General features: G+C 37.2%; 1 protein-coding gene across 2 annotated transcripts in view; it reads right to left on the reverse strand.

Annotated features, from left to right (window-relative positions):
• The window catches only part of LOC136816886 (MOB-like protein phocein), a 121319-nt gene extending 112507 nt beyond the window's left edge, over nucleotides 1–8812 (reverse strand). Inside the window, exon 1 of one of the 2 annotated variants that reach the window (XM_067073217.1) lies at nucleotides 8772–8812. The gene's annotated coding sequence lies outside the window, so the exon portion shown is untranslated. The remainder of the gene's footprint in view (nucleotides 1–8771) is intronic. The other variant, XM_067073218.1, reaches the window with a different exon arrangement.
• Nucleotides 8813–14465: the final 5653 nt, after the last annotated feature.

Consider the following 14465-nt stretch of genomic DNA (forward strand, 5'->3'; position numbering starts at 1 on the left):
CCTCGAAACTACAAAATCGAACCTAGTCCCTTAGTTCGCATTTTGATGATTCCGATATCAATACAATTGTATCACGACCATCAGTGAAATCAGAAAGTGGTGTAAGTGGCTCTTGTTTCAGACGCCCCTACCTTTTTGACCCATAGGGGTCCAGCCCAGTTGAAAATTCTTCACTCCTAATCGAATATACTCGAATTCCCTAAAGGGTAGGAAAATGGGATGGTAGTCTGAATTGCAGACCGTTAGTAGATGCAAAGTCCGTATATGCGCTGTGGTATAGTCCGGGGGAGGGGTACTTAGGCAAATGGAGAGTACGGTATGTGCCGCCATTAAGGGTACCTTTTTTGGACTTCCAAAGTCCCGCTAAGGGTCGGAAAAATCAAAAAATCAAATTTCAGTCCCAGTAAGGGTCGGAAAAAAAGGAAAATTTCTACTTTTTACCCCCTGAAAGATCGAAATTTGGTCAAATTAGTCCCGTTAAGGGTCGTAAAATTCCCAAAATTTTCCTTTGATTTCTCCTTTTTAGTACCGGTAAGGGTCCAAAGTTAAAAAGTCGGGCGGCAACCCCCCCGTCAGCTCATACCCCTCCCCCCCCCGGGGGTATAGTGGTCATTGACCTCGGTTGCTGCACAAGGCGACTGAGGTAGTGGTTCGATTCCCACTCACAGCGCGCGGTTCACTTGGCAAGTGAATGAACCTTCGCCCGGGTCAACCCATGCCATGTTAGGGGAATTGGGTAGTCAGTCCAAGGTGCTGATGGGGCGCTTATTGAAAGCGTCTATAGTTGCGAAAATAGGCTAGGCCTTAAGGGGGTAGTCATATGAGAAATTTGAAATGTCATTTTTTAAACTTTTTGTTATATCTTGTGAAGTAGTAAATATTTTTCAATGAAACTTTCCACAATTGTAGCACAACTATAAAGGATATGAAAAATTAAAAAAAAATTCTAAAAATAGCAAAGACGGGGGTAATATCGTCCAGGGGGTAAAAGCTATAAAAATATTGTGTCAACCTTTTAAGAAAAGCTAAGAAAGCTATTCAAAAAATTTTTTCTGGTGAAGGTTAGTATTATGAAAGTCTCCAGAATGAGTGGAAAAATTTTTCAAAATTTCAAGCCAGGGGGTCTGGAACCTAAAATTTGTACTTTTTTTTCAGTTTAAAAGTCAAAAAATGATTTGTTTGAAAAACTGCTTCATTCATCCTGAGGCTTACCATAATGGAAAACTACCCTGAAAATTTCAAGTCAATAGCTTTCCTCAATCCTGAGAAAAGGCTGACAAGGTGCGCGAAAACCCCCTAAAACGTGTTTTGAGAAAACGGCGCAGAAAATTGAAAATAGAGGTTTTTCTCAATTTTTCTGCGATACATAGACCGTTTTACAAAATTTTTGCTGTGGTTGACCAAAATGGATTGACACATAACTTTTAATGTTGAAAAGGTACTGGAAATACTAAATTAGTCCAAGTTTTTTGAAAAAAATGGCCTTCCATGTGCTCCGGGAATCTCCAGGTATTTTGCGTCAACTCTGCAACAACGCGTAAACATGGCTTTAAGTCAATAAAAGTGCATTTTCTCATCAAAAAACATATTGCCAACAAAATATATCATCCTTGTGCTCTCTCAAATCTGTTTATATCATTTACAGTTGAATTTCAGTGTTGATCTTAGGGAAACGTGTCTTCAGATTGAACGTCAATCATGCATAGTTTTACTTAATTTTCCAGGATCGCCTCTGGCGCCATGAGTGCCATGATGACTCATGAATGACTAGATTTCCACTGGATTTAAGAATCATAATGGATACATCATTGAATGTGGTTGGTTCCTTGCTTCAAACTTTATTCAAAGTCTATAATCCATCACTTTGAAAAGTTTTTTCGGTGTACAAGTTTTACTGTTCGAAAACATCAGTTCGCAGAATCAAATTGTTGCTTTCACTCAAATTATAGGCTTCCAAAGCTTTCCCAGATGTCAGAAATGAAATGAAACATTCAATAATATCATAATTCAATCCAAAACAATACATAAGCTCAGTTTCCATGTCAAAAACACAGCTGACTGCCCCCAAAATGTGAATGTTTTTGCAAATACCACTTCTTCGGTTACCATCTTTAATTACGTCATATTAAGAAATCCCGGGAAAAAAAGGCGGTATTGACTTAGACGCCCAAAAAGGGCGTAAAAAGAGCTTTCATTTGGTATGTCATGATGCTATGTTTAGAGCAGCCATACGGAAATGAGGCCCTAGCAACGGATGCGATTTCCCGTTGCTAAGGAGAAAATTGTATACCAGGGCTCATAAGAAACCCAATACATCGGCAGATATTTATGCTACGGCCTTGAAATTTTCAGGGTATGTTCAGGAAGGATAAAGGATCCTAAAAAGCCCTAAATCCCGAAATTGATGAATTTTTCACCAATTTTCAAAATCTCATATGACTACCCCCTTAAAGCCTCCTGCAACTCAACAAAATAGAAATAGAAATACTCCGCCCTTCCGCCCCGCACCTAGCGCCAAATTTCGTGATCCTTGACATTGCACTACTGAATTTTATAATGGCGGCAAAGTTGCGACCGAAAGAAGAAAAGTGCGATGTTTTGGAAATCTTTCCTATCATTTTAAGTTGTAGTATATTCAGTTTTTGGCCTCTCCCCTACAGTGTCGCCAGATCACTGGAAGAAGGTAATTTTCAATATCCAGTTCTGTATAGTTTGTATGTTGTACATCTATCTATCTATATATTTTTAGTAACATATAGAATTACGGTGGTGTGATATTATTGAGACACGTTATTGAGACTTGCATCAGTGGAGGCTAACATGCATAATAGCCCTCAAATGACTGACCAATCTAAGCGGCAAAATTTCAAAACAAATGAACTACGCAGCTCTACTCTACCATTTTTGTTTTAATTTAATTTTGTATTTTAATGACCAGCCAGGTCATTCATTTGTGGGCTAGCTATGCATGTGTTAGCCTCCACTGATGAAGTTGAACCTGATCTCATTCATGGTACCATAGAGGCCCAAAAAGGCCAGTTTTGGCTACATTAAAGGTTTGTTTCGACTATATTCTTTTCAGACGGGTAATGAGATTGAAGAAGGCATTTTTAGATCTTAGGTAGACAAATCTAGCTACGGTGGTACCGTGAGCGGGTAACTTGCATCTGGAGGGAAACTTGCATATAGCTATCCAAATCAAATGCCAAGCAAGCAAAGCAGCAAAATTTCAAAACAAATGCTTCTGCTTGCAGCAGGACCCTGCCGGCGCACCGGACTGTCCGGTGTGTATTTGTCCGGTGGCAAAAAGTCGCCTTTCGCTACACCGGACGCAATAAGTCCGGTGTCAGTCCGGTGTTGCATACAGGGAATTTTGGACGCCGGACATTTATGAAACAAAAAATTAAGAAACACCGGACGCACCGGACTGCAATGTCCGGTGTTTTGATTGTCCGGTGGAAAAAAATATCCTTCTTCAACACCGGACATCCGACTTCCTTAAGTCCGGTGTAGAGATTGTCTGGTGGTAAAAAAAATTCTCATTTTACACCGGCAGTGAAGTCAAGTATGAAGATATTCTTTATTAGAAAAACAGTTAATAGCAGTCAAAACGCAATTTACCTTACCTCCTGAGTTTGTCTTTGTTATGCTAAAAATATAACAAACCTTTTGTCATGCTGTCTAATTACAAAAACCTCCAATCACTACTTCTCCGCCATCTTGTTTCACTTTACTTACTTCGTGATACTTCGTTATTGATTATGTACTTTATGGTACTCATCCAATTCGTTGAATCCGATGATTGACCATTACTGTTGTACTGTTAGAGTCAGCTCTCCTGAAGTTGAAATAATTAGGAAGCAGCGGTTCGTCTGGCAGTGTACTGAGGAATTGGTCAAGATGCTGTTTAAAAGTTTGTTTGGTACAGTTTGTGAGGTTTCTAAGGGATTTTGGCAGAGCATTGAAGAGCCTTGGTCCTTCTTGTGAGAGACAACCTCTCCAGATATTTTTATGTTTGACATTTATAGCTTTCAAATTGCATTTTCTACCCAGTCTCTGATTTGTGTAAGAATGCACGCCGCCTGCCTCGTCATTGTAGTTGAAATTGGGGGCAATGTCTTCTAGTATGCACCACGTGTAAATGATTCTGTACCTGTCTCTTCTTCTTTCAAGACTGTAGATTTTCAGTTGGTTCAATTTTTCCCAATAGTTTAAGTGGCTCAACGAGGGGATACCGTTCAGGAATGATTTTTGTAGCAGCTCTAGTTCTTGAATGAGACATCTCTTTGCTGGAGACCATAGTTGAGAGCAGTAGTCAAGGTGTGGAATGGCAAGTGACTTCCAAAGGGTTAACATGACATCTTTGTCCCTTGTCTTGAAAGTACGAAATATCCAAGAGCTGATAGATTTCACTTTGTTGATTTGGTTTTTGATGTGTTGATTGTAGCTCATATCTACATCTAGAGTAACTCCAAGGTCTTTGACTTGGCTTTTTGTTTCAATTTGATCTCGAGTATCAGAATAATAAACTGAATAGGGTTTCAGCTCTTCATTTTTTCCATATTGCATATGTTCGAATTTGAGTCCATTCAGTTGCATATTATTGATCTCTGACCATTTATATACTGAGTTGAGATCGTTTTGGAGAAGTTGGACATCATTTTGACTGGCCAGTGCTTTCATCAGCCTGGTGTCATCCGCAAATGAAGACAGGACAGCGTTGTATATATCTTCATCAATATCCTGTATCATTACAAGAAACAGAAGGGGACCTAGCACAGAACCCTGAGGCACCCCGGATATGATATCTGCATTTTTGGATAGCGTTGTGTTGACAGAGACTCTCTGTGTTCTCCCTGTAAGAAATGACTTTATCCAGGATAGAAGTTTTCCACAAATGCCATTTCTTTCAAGTTTCTGTAGCAGTATCGAGTGATCAACACGGTCAAATGCTTTACTGAAATCGAGATAGATGACATCTACATTGTAGCCATTTTCAATATAGTGGATTAGACGTTCAGTGTGAGCAAGCAGTTGGCTTAAGCAGGATCTTCCTGACCTAAATCCATGTTGGTTGCTGTTGTAGAGGTTGTTTCTTTCCAGATGATCTTGCAAATTTTTTCTTACAATCTTTTCAAAAACTTTAGTGACGTGTGATGTAAGAGCGACAGGGCGATAGTTTTCAGCCAATCCTTGATTTCCTTTTTTGAAAATAGGGGTGATGTAACTTGTTTTCAGTATCTTTGGAGTGAATCCTTTGTCAAGAATGTTCTGCCATATCAATCTGAGTGGTTTTGCAAGCTGTGATTTGTTTTTGAGTAGAAATATAGCTGGAAAGCCATCTGGGCCAGCAGCTGAGTTTGAAGAGAGGGTTTGTATCTCTCTAATAAAGTCGTCCTCTGTGAGGTCAAAATAATCAAGTTTCTCCGTAACTTGCGAAGGATTGAGATCAGGATTTTCATATTGTGATTTTGGTGGTGTGAATACAGATTTATATTGATCTTGAAGTATATTGGCCATCTGAAGGTTATTGTCTGTTAGCTTATTTGTAATGGGATCTAATAATGGTCCCACTTTAGGTTTGGTTTTAGAAAATCTTTTTGCGTAAGAGTAGAAGAATTTGGGGTTCACTTTGATTTTGGAGATTGCATCTAGCTCTTGTTGTTGTACCTTTCGTTGGCATAGCTGCTTTGTAATTTTAGTTCGATATCAATCAATCAACTTGACTTTGTGTTCTTGTTGAGCTGTCTTTTCTTCAGTTTCTTTCTTTTTCGCATAAGAATTCGACGATCGCGTGGAATAATTGTTTTCTTTATCGGTTTTTTCGTAAAGGAATGTTGCTTTTGGTGATAACATCCAATGCATTTCTCAAGGAATACATTGTATTGTTCATCAGGGTTAGAAATCATAAGTTTTTAAAATATTTTCCCAATCAATATCATCCAAAGTTTTATTGACGTTTTCCCAGTCTATTTTGTTATTGTAAAAGTTGAATTTGTCGAAGTCATTGTTAAAAATTTTTTCTGTATCAGTAATTCTAGTTTTGTTAAAAGATAAATGTGTAACAACCTCAATGTTGTAGTGATCGGAGTATATGGTTGGTGTTGTTTGGTAGTTAAAGATCATGTCTGTATTGTTTGTTAAAAGAAAGTCTAAAATATTTCCGTTGGTGTGTGTGCATTTATTCACAATTTGAGAAAGGTTGAACTGTAGTGCGAATTCATCTAAAATTTTTAAGAGTGATCTGTCACAGTTCACTGTAGGTACACATTGTTGGTTTGAGAGTGTATGTGGAATGTTAAAATCACCGCAAATGTAAAGATCAGGACAGCAACCATAGAGAGTTTCAATCTTTGATACTATTGATGATATAAGCTCTGCGAATTCTGGTGCATCTGATTTGTGATTTGGGCTTGTTGGCTGTCTGTATAGAATTCCAATGATAATGTTAAGATCTTCAGAGTAAAGTAGAAGTCCTTCATTTACACCATTTGAGAATTCGAGTAGGGGTTTGAACAATGGAGAGATGTCATCCCTCAGATAGAAGGCAACACCACCACTGTATCTTCCTTGTTTGGGTTTATCAATCACGATCACGGTCCTTTCTATGTAAGGTGTAGCCTTCGATTTCTAGTTCTCCAGCTTTGTGGTTGGGTGATAGCCAAGTTTCTGTTAATCCAATAAAAATATGATTTTCAGTTGTCAAGATATCTCTGATATAGGGAACACAAGATGGTGCGGTTTGTGGACATAAACCTTGTATGTTCAAGAAAGCAAAGGTTGTTAGTGCAGGGTTCTTGTTGATTGGTGGTTTGGAAGAAAATTGTCCTGTAGATGGTGTGGTTGGTGTGTTTGTTGGAGATTTTGAGAGAGATGGGTGTGTGGTGGTGGTTTGAGACTTTCGTTGATGAACGAAATCATTTGCAGACGGAAGTTGTCCAGGATTTTGAGAAAATCCAAGGAATCATTTGTGTCAGCATGATTCTTTGTTGGAGTTTCTGGTCTCTTTTGAGTGCCTTTGACATGGGCAAAAGTGCAATGGGTGTTGAAACATGCACCTCTCTTGATTGAAGAAGGGCACATTCTTGGGTGGAATTGGTTACATTTAGTTCCAGCATTACATCCCTTTGGACCCTTGTTTCCATGTTTTCATGAGTTTGGTGCAGGCTTTTGGATGGTTGTACTGGCAGTTCTTGCCTCGAATACCGTGCTTGCATTTACCTTTGACATAAAATCGGCAGGTTGGTGGTGTGTTGTGTATCTCGGTTTCATCTTTTGATTTGTCAGATGATTGAGGGACTGTAGAGTCTGATGTAAGCTTAGTATTGTTTTCAAGTTGTCTTTGAAATCTTTTCTTCAAGAAGTCGGTTCTTCCTAGATAAACACCATCAAGGGTTCTGTCTGTATTTACATTGTTGTTGTCTATAATAACACTAGGTGTTAGTGGTAGTGATCGGTTCCTTGGCGTTGGAGGAAGAGATCTTGATCGAGGTCGAGTGGAGGATATTGAGGTGTATGATGAGAGGTCAGTAATACTTTTGGTAGGTGAAGATACAGGTGTATGTTGTGGGGAGTTTGCGACAAATGTGGTGTTGGTAGTTTTGATTGTTTGTGTAGGTGTTTGGATAGAGTTGACATGATTCACACTGGAATTGGCAGTGTTGGTTAAACTTGTTTTGTGTGGAAAATTTATTGTATTTTCCTGACAATGTTGACAAAGGTAAAACATACCAGGTATTTGGTAGATTAAGTCCCTCAATTCCTCATCATGGTCAATCAAATTAATGTTCTTTAGCAGTTTTAGGTAGCATGGTCGATGGACTTCTTGTCCACAGGAGCCGCATTTTAAGAGTGAATCGTCATGCATTTTTACTCTATATGACTGGTTGCATATTTGACATATGTCTGGAAAATAGCTCTGTATGACCACACACAATTTTTCAATTGCTTCGTCTTTGTTCATTGTGTTGGTTGTTTTTGACAGGAAATTCAGTGTTTCCATGATGGGATCCTTTCGGCATGATTTCAGGGTTTTTATGTTATCTTTAGTTGGCTTTTCTGGATTGTAGAGTCTGAGGCAGTTTCTAATTGTGTTCATTCATTGCTGGCCTCTTCTGCTAGTTCAGCAAGTACTTGCTTCCAATTGTTGATGAGATCGACTGGTACAGCATTTTTTGTGGTATTTTGAGAGTTTTGCTGAGTCGGCATGGCTGCAAACAAACAACACCAAACCAGAGACTGGGCAGGTACTTAGCTTAGTGGTTTAGTAGAATTTCGTAGCCAACAGGATAGTTGAAAAGAATTAGTTGGAAGACAAATACAGATAACAGATAATTCAGGATACAGATACCTGATCAGCTGCACATGGGAAACCATTCACTGTCATGTGCAGCTGCTCCTCAGGATTTGGCAAAATGCCTGTGTGACCAGCCACAGGACCCTTGTCTTGAGATGTGATATTGAAACGTTGGATGTTGGACGGAAGAAGTAAAAAATAAAGTAATACCTCAGTAGTCCAGGGCTAACCTGGTGTGTTAAAGCTATGTGGTCTTTGGTCTTTATCCAGGTTGATTTTTGATAGCCAGCAAGCCAAAGAAGTTCCGCTTGATCGGCCACTTCTGAGTATAAAACAACTCAGGTGGGTTGGGCTACCTTTGGCCTAGGCCCCGGGATCAGCAGCCTCTACCCGGTATTCGTTTTCTTCTTGGCTTTTGTTGATATTTCAGTTTTTTTATTTCTCTGAAAAAACAATGGCCTCAGCGCTCCAAGGCCTTATTCACTAATTCTTAATGGAGTGAATTTTTTTATCTTTAAATGCCGTGTTTTAAAATTCCTTAGCTACATTATATGTACGGAAAAGGTTTTCTCCAGGTTTTTTCAATCCCGGGATTAAACTACAATGGCGGTTCCGCCCGCTTATTTTACTTTCAGCGTTGAGCGCCCTGGGGATACTTAACAATAAAAGAGATTTTAAGATTAATGTTTTTTTTCAATAAATTTAGGCGATACTCAACAAAAAAATAAGGTGGTTTTAAACAAATCTTTGACAAATTGGCGTTTCTTTCCGTCCTAATATATGCAAATCACGTCGAAAAAAGAATGTATTTCCGCCTTTACTTTCACTTTCGCTTTCGTGTTACGCGATTCCAATTGGATGAATACCGCTCGCTAACAAATTCTGATTGGCTGTTAAGTCTTTAGCTTAAATTGGATCATTTCCCGCGTCACGGTTGAATTTTGATTGGTTGAAAGTTTCTGAGGGTGAATTCTGATTGGATGAATACCTGAAAAGTAAACAATAGTATGTAAGTATTTTGCTTATCAAAACCTAAACATTTCCAGGGGGTTTTATTTACTTTATATGACGATAATTAAGCCTACAAAACACCGAGAAAAAAACCCAACATAGAACAGGTGTATTTTGTAATGAAGAATATGATAGCGTGAATCTTTTTGAAATTCTATGTCAGGATTTTTTCTCAATGCCCCGTAACTATGCCTGGGGTACCCGTTGCTAAGACCTTATGTTAAAAACGAAAGCGATTACGGCAAAAAGTAGCGATTTTCGTAATACCTCAAATATTGATACTTGACTGTACTGACCGGACTTTCGCGTGTCCGGTGTTCGTTAAGTTCGGTGCGTCGGCAGGGTCCTCTCGCAGCTCTACTCTACCATTTAAGAATCTCATATTTTCTATGCGAGAATCTTTGTTAAGCTCGTCGACAGCATCGCGGGTAAGGCCTGGCACAAGTGTTACGCGTAAGTCAAATCGCGTATTACGAACAACCTCTAAATTGCCGAGTACAGGAGAAAAAAAATCGAAATTCAAAATGGCGGCCAAGCCCACGATGATAACTATCAAAAATCTTCGTTTTTCAATCAGCTATTGCAGCTCAATAAACCAATGAAATAATTTGAAATAAAAAGTAAACAAGCCTTGAACCTTTCATGAATCCAAATAAATAAAAGTATTCATCTAAAGTGAAGATTACATTTCAAAATAAAACGATTTCCAAACCAACCTAAAGTCAGTGTCAGCCAACTAAAAATTTCTCTGCGGGGTCACTGGCAAGGAGTTACGACTTCAGACTTTAGATTCCAATTCTTGTATAGGCTGCAACTACACTGCCAAATGATCTGTATTACAAAGACTTTCAAATGGGTCCATAAGTTAAGAAAATGAGATTATCATGTAGCACGGGGGTTTTGTTTTTAAAAACAAACTTCAAAATAAAATTGTTAATGAACTTTTTACTTAAAATATCACTTACTTACATAATTTATTTATGATATAACACCCCTTTCTTAAATAAATGGCCTCTTAAAGTCTTTTATGTTTGTCGCAAGAAGGGAGAAAAATTTAATTTGACCCCCGGTTTTTTTCTCTCTTTTTCTAACCATTTCCCGCGTGTTAGTGTAGACACAACTTTAATCTGGGGAAATTAAGCGTTTTCATTGGTCTAAAATCACGGATGGTCACGTGACCAGAATTTTTATCCAGGGAAATGCCGTGGCCGCAATGTTTTGCTTTAGTGAGATTGACCATTTTGTTGTGATGATTTGAGCGGGCAAAATTTCTGTACAAACCAAAATATGGCTTCGTTGGAATACTGGTTGAAACACTTGTGCTGGGTCGCCAATAAGTTATGTTCGCGTCATTTCCAGCCCCAAAATGTGAGTCAGTCGGTCAATGAATGACCAGGCACAGGCAGGTCATTCATTTGAGGGTTATGCAAGTTTCCCTTCACTGATGCAAGTTACCCAACCTCACAGTGAGGGTTGGTGAGAAAAGTGTTTTCATATTGTAGTTAGGAACATTTCGCGAATTGTACCTTGAGAAATCTGGTAACTTGCATAGCCATCAAATGTCTGACCAACCAAAGCAGCAAAATTTAAAAACAAATTTAACAGTGCAAGAATTATACAGCTCCACTTGCAGCTCTACTCTACCATTTAGAATCTCATATTTGCTGCGCGAGTATTTTTTGGCAAGCTGACAGCATTGCAGGTAAAATGAAACAGCGCGGTTCTATAATAAAAAATCATGTGAGGTCATAAATTATAAGATGGTTTGACAGATGTTTCTTGATGGCTGCTGGACATATGCTTTGTCATATTAATAATGATATGGCCATCAGGCCTCGTTGATTGTTTGGTTCATGTCCTAGAAGCTTTAAAAAATGGGTCAGTCTGTTGGTAGCTAAAATTGGAACCTTTTTTATTTTTCTCACCAAAAGCCTCAATTTTTTAAATTCTACATACATTCCTCGAGCAATTGCGCAATCCTTGAATCCAACCGCCAATGTAAAGAAATAGCCTAAAGCCCAGATCCACAAGGACCCCCTGCGCTGCAGAAACTTCCAGAGTTTTCTCTCCAGAATTTACCACTCTTGAAGCAGTGGGTGCCTTTGTCTTTCTGAAACTCCCATCCACCATTTTAGATGGCCTTAACAAAAGATCCATAAAGGTTTCCTCATCATGGAGGATAATTTGTTTTTTTATCTCCGGCTCTGGGAAGTAGTAATGGGCTGTTCCATTAAAAAACCATACGAACCTTTTCAAGTCAAAACAAATTATTAAAAATTTGTGGATACCCCTGGAAAATGGCATAATTTAAAAAAAATACCCATGGAAAGATTCGTTATACACTTTATATACCTTAAAGTGAAGATGGACGAACTAAAATCAGTCTTTTACCCCCTGGAAAGTTTAGAATCACTTTTTACCCCCTTGGAAAAATGAAAAAACACCCCCTGGAAATTTTTCTCGGAAATTTACCGTCTGGAAATGTCCGTCCACCCCCTGTATGGATATAAAATGGAACATCCCAATGTTTCTGGTTGTTTTCGTTGGAAAATGGTAAGAAACATGAGTTTACAAGTGTCATTTAGTTTTTGCTGGCTGACATAACTAACCTAACTGTATTGATGGACTTCTTTGGAGATTGCAAAAAAACACCATTATCTCTCAAATTCAGTATTGGTAAGACCCAATCGATTGTCTAGTTTGTGTCATAGAAGCTATAAAAATTGGGTCGGTCAGTTGGTAGCTAAAATTGGAACTTTTTTTTCATTTTCCCACCAACAACCTCAATATTTGAAATGCTGTGCGCATTGTAAAAAGATTCCCATATAGAAACATCTGCGATGAAGTATGATTTATAGATAGAAACACCTCTTGTCAACTCTCTTCTCTCACCCACACTCCATGGCAGCAGTCGGTTTGAAAAATCTCAGATATCAGCGTTATTGCGTGCTAATTCAGGACATGTTAGCCAATTTGAATAAAACTTATTTATAGGTAATATCTAATTTCCTGCTTGTTGGACCTACCTGGAGGTCCTATAAATTAACCTGTGTTCGTCCGTCCGTCCGTCCGTCCGTCCGTCCGTCCGTCTGTTACCAACTTTTCTCGGGATTGAATCATAGGAATTTTTTGATTTTTGGTACAAAGGTGCAAAATGGTAGTGGCCAAAGTGACGGAGCCCGATTTTCGAAAAAAAAGTTTTTGGGCAAATTTGGGCCAAAAAATGGGTTTTTTGGACTTTGTGAAAAATTGGATCATTAATTTTTTCTGATTTTTTGCACGAAAGTAGGGTACCATCATATGTAAAAGATGACTCAAGCATATTTTTGCAAAAAAATTTTGTTGGCTCAAAAAACGCATGTTTATCTATAAGAACCACTATTAATAAGCATACATCAATGTTCTTAGTCAAATTACTCAATTTTTTTATGAGATAGATGTTTTTTTTTGCTCACAAGGGCTTACTTTTGAAGAATATGTGTGTTTAGACAGGAAATTTAGGTTGCTTGGCGTGTTTTTATAGAAAAACTGGCCAAATTCGTTATTTTTTTATAAGCACATTATCAATTACTCAGGTATTAGCTTTTCTCGAGATTTACTCTTCCATTTTTTAAGATTTTCTGCGCAAAGATGCATAACTATAAACCCTTGAATGTGACGGAGCCCGATTTTCGAAAAAAATGTTTTTGGGAAAATTTGGGCCAAAAAACGGCTAAAAAACAGATTTTTTGGACTTTGTCAAAAATTGGATTATTGATTTTTTCTAATTTTTTGCATGAAAGTAGGGTACCATTAAAGTTAAAAGATGGCTCAAGTAGATTTTTGCAAAAAAATTTTGTTGGCTCAAAAAACGCATGTTTATCTATAAGAATCACTATTAATAAGCATACATCAATGTTCTTAGTCAAATAATTCAATTTTTTTATGAGATATATGTTTTTTTTGCTCACAAAGTCTTTAATATGAAAGAATATTTCAAGAGCATGCATGTTTTTTTAATAAGAAACAAACGACTAATTATAATAGATCGTCACTATTTGTGTTCTGAATGATTGTTTAATGGTCACGTCACGTAGATATCAATTATAAATGTGTTAAATGCATAACCAGGTAGGTCCATAAAAATATCACTCGTTTGTAGTAATTAGTTATGCAATAGACCGTCAAATTCACCTGAAAAGTGAAAGAGAGATAAAAAAGATTTTTTTCCGACTTAAGATGAAATATTTTTTCTCAAATATTTAGAGTCGGTTGGAGGACACAAACCAAACTATCAATTGAGCAGTAAAACATTATTATTAGTTTATTTAGTAATGCAGGTTAAAAAAAAGGCAGTACAAGACTGATGTGGACCTACTAAAAAAATAAATAAAACTATAATATTATGAAGAAATTTATATAAAGTATTAAATAATTTACAAATGTATAAAGTAATCAAAGCAATTATTGAAGACTTGGCGATTGCAAAATTGTAGAATTGATTGATAGGCTGCAAAATAGAAGTGTATATTCGACTTGAGAAAGAGCGTTGGTTGTAAGTTTCAAAGAATCATCTAAATGAAAATATAGCTAAAAGTTTAAGGTAAAATTTTAAAAACATAAAATTATTTTTGATCAATAAATGTAAAATTATATTTGCTTCCTCAAATCGGACTAAAAAAGATTAAAAGATCAAAAGATGTGTAGAGACGCTAAAAACCCAAAACTAAGTATAGTGGAGAGAGCTGTGTGATAACAAGACTCAGCCTGAGATTGATTGAATGTGAGATGTCCTAAGTGTTTAATAGATGAAAATCTAATAAAAATTAAAATCATCATCATTATTATAAGAGTTATATTCAAAAGAATAAGCTTCGATTTTCGTTTTAAATTTGGATAGTTTCTCTTTAAAAGTCTTATGACATTCAATTTCAGTCAATTTTCTATCTTTTCTATATTTTTTTACAAATTCCAGATGTAAAATAATGATAATTGAATACCAAAAGCAAGCGTTGTGTTGTTGTTGAATCTATTCTATCCCAAATATCTTAAAATGCAGTAAAACTATTTGCAAATAGGACTTGTACAATTGATTATAGGTAATTCTAGATAAAAAATACACCTAAGTTAACTCGCTGAGAAAATCGTTACGCTCTTAGCAAACTATAACACATATCTC

Source organism: Clytia hemisphaerica, unplaced genomic scaffold (assembly GCF_902728285.1).
Source record: "Clytia hemisphaerica strain Z4C2 unplaced genomic scaffold, Clytia hemisphaerica genome assembly, whole genome shotgun sequence".
NCBI lineage: Eukaryota > Metazoa > Cnidaria > Hydrozoa > Leptothecata > Clytiidae > Clytia > Clytia hemisphaerica.